Raw genomic sequence first — 3,448 nt, forward strand, 5'->3', positions numbered from 1 at the left:
AACACGTATTTAAACCCCAATTTACGTCACCACATGTATTATGGTCCAACAAGAAAGTGTGAGAGAGGTGCTCTGCTAACTTACGAAGGAAGTCTATAAATATGTGAATATGTGTTTTACAGAGCACTTCACGGTGACATGGAAATGAATAGGGTCTAGAACAGACACACCAGCCTCTCACACAGACCCCAGACAATATATTTGATGAAACAATCACCCCCATTCCCTTCTCGGCTCCCTCTCACTTTTAGCAGCTCATCCAGTTTTCAGCTCCTGATTGAAGCACAGTATTTACTGAGAAAACATTTATGTGTAATACTAGACTTCCTCATTGATATGTACAATTTGGGGGTAAGACATTTAGGCAGGACGAAGGCATCCCCATAGGCACCAATTGCGAGAGAGAAGAAGATATAGAAGAATCACCCCAATTCCCTTCTTAGCTCCCTCTCACTTCCAACAGCTCATCCCGTATCCAGATCCTGAAATTAAGAGACTTGCGTATGCCTTTATAGAATTTTTTTTATAAATTCTTCATTTGTATGTTTCGGGGCCATCTACCATCCCACAGAGATATAAGCACCGATCCTCGCCGTCGGCTGCGGTGACACACACTCAACTAAACCGTGAGCCGTGATGAAAACCGTGAACCGTGATGAAAACCGTGAACCGTGATGACATATGAGTCGAGGCCAGATCGATATGTCGGAGTAAACGTGTGATGAAAGTGCATGTTTGGGACTGGAAAATGCCTTCGAGAAAACCGTTTCTTCGACACATCAGATGTTAAATAGAACTAATTAAAGAACGAATTCGCCTGTAAACGCAGGGACCAAGCTTTTCCTTCGAGACAACCGAATGTTGTGTGACTGCACTTCACACCTTTAACCACAGAATCCCTGACTGGGCTGGTTCGAGATGCACGGTACCCGGGATAATGAACGAGGACGAAGGAGGATAAACCGGCGATAACATAAATCAGCTGTCTCTGTGATGATCTGTATTACTAGATACTTCAAATACCCCTAACAGTGCATAATAGCGACCACCTGAGAATCTTAGTTTAAAGGTCAATGCATTTTGGTTATAAATAATCAACAAAATAAAAAAACCGGAAAAGTTTCAAATACATCGGTGGCGTGCATACGTGTATCGTATAACGTTGTCTGAGTCGTTGTCTGGCATTTTATGCATTTTATGACAAACACAGCTGCATGCATGTATAAGATGCATGCAAATAGGGGTCATGCATTAACATGCAATCGCTGGTGTGCATACGTTAATCGTATAATGTCGTGTCCCATATGCTAAGTCAGAGTGTCACGGCAAACACAGCTGCCTGCATGAACAAGGTATTGCAAACAGAGTTCATGTATTAACACTCTCTATGGAGGCTGTCTTGTGATCACTGCACAGAGAGATCCCCGGGTTACCTGCACATGCATTGACATCAATCACGCGAGAGACATGACCTATGCCTACAAGTTACAAAATGATTGTTTCCTATTCTCGAGAATATGAAACTAATAAGGTCATTGGAAAAAAACATGTTTGGCGTTTATCACACCCATTTTCTGTGACCTCACGCTTGTGGTAGTTGACATAGTGCATGACTGACAGTGAGTGAGTGAATTGGGCTTAGCGCCGCTTTGAACAGTAGTCCAGTTACATCACAGCATGTCAGCTTAATGTGGGAGGAAGGACTGAAGTGATGCAGATCTCAGACGTTTACCACTTAGGTGAAACCCACAAGCACGGGATTGTGCTGTCAAACCCAGAAACATAATTGGGGCGAGTCGGGATTCGAACCCATGGTCATAGGTTTCTAGTGTACCCAAGGGACGCAGCTCTTTAGAGGGAATCGCGGCGCCTCAGACCACTGTGCCACCCGTGCCCCTGTTAGTGAGTTTGGTGTGAGACCTCTTGAACAGTACTTCAGTTATATCCAGGTGAGCCAGCATGACAGGAGGAATACACGAGGTGAGACAGTTCGTGGATATTTACAGCTTTTGTGAAACCACGTGCACATGTATGGTGCTGGCAAACCTAGAAATATCACCATGGCGAAACTGGGAATCGAACCCGTGATCATCGATTTCTAACACACCTAAAGGATAAATTGCGACGCCCCAGGCAACTGGACAACTCGTGCCCTAGTCAACCCTTATAAAAGTTATCCCAAAGAATGTTTACCAAAAGATATAATATAGATTGCCTGGTCCAGACATGATAACTTACAGACCGCCGTCATATAGATTGAATATTGCTGAGTCCGGCATTAAACAACAAACAAACAAATAAACAAAACCCAAATAATATAAAAAATGAGAAATTGTTTTATTATTTAAAAACTATTTCAGTGGTACAATAATTACATATTTTCGTTCTCAATTTCAGTAATCATGCATGCAACTTATAATAATAACTTTAGCATCCCACAGTGGCATGGCGTAGCGTTAATCTATATAGAAAAAGTCATTACTGTTTCTCGCTAAATGGATGAAATATTGCCGATGTGACGTTAAATTTGAACTCACTAACATTACTTTCCTAGCATTTCTTAGGACAGGAGTACACAACGCATGCAGGGGAAGTGCAAAGACATACACTTGCCACACCCTTTCACTCATACAAACATATACCTGTTTGTGACCTGTAGTACCACAAACGTGTCATTCCTCATTTATAGAACTCGGTATTAATGTCATGTTCATGTCGACAATACAATATGCTACGTGTTTGTCACATACTTGGGTTACCGAAGCAGCGTTAAACGTGTGTTGGCATAAACACACCCAATACAATCAGGGTGTTAGACCATATTTCAACACAGAACACATGACACAGCTGCATCTATATCCTGTGGTACATCAGTATCGGGCCAATTGATAACGTATGGCATAATTATGTTTCTATACGTTAAAAGGAATCCCCACCCGTGAAGATCCGGGGTAGAATAGGTCTTCAGCCACCCATGCTTGCCGTAAAAGGCAACCATGCTTGTCGTAAGAGGCGACTAACGGGATGGGGTGGTCAGGCTCGCTGACTCGCTTGATGCATGTCATTGGTTCCAATTGCGTGGATCGATGTTCATGATTCAATCACTGGATTGTATGTCTAGACTCGATTATGTACAGACCGCCGTCATATAGCTGGAATATTGCTGAGTGCGGCGTTAAACAAATAAACAAACAAACAAACAAACAATAAAAGGCGTCCCCTAAATCCGGGTGTGACGAAAATTATATTTGCCCAGCATCCATGGCATTTGTGTTCGTGAAACAGCTGTCCGCTTTACAAATCTGTTACACAATTTAAATCTAAAATTCTATACTCTGACTGGATATTTTAGCACTGGATACGCTCACGTGGTGTAAACTATCACGTTGACTATCACATTTGATAACACGGATATGATGACAGTTATAGCTAAATCGGGTTTCCTAGA

This window comes from Haliotis cracherodii, unplaced genomic scaffold, assembly GCF_022045235.1.
Source record: "Haliotis cracherodii isolate W230 unplaced genomic scaffold, xgHalCrac1.p SCAF_6, whole genome shotgun sequence".
Taxonomy (NCBI): Eukaryota; Metazoa; Mollusca; class Gastropoda; order Lepetellida; family Haliotidae; genus Haliotis; species Haliotis cracherodii.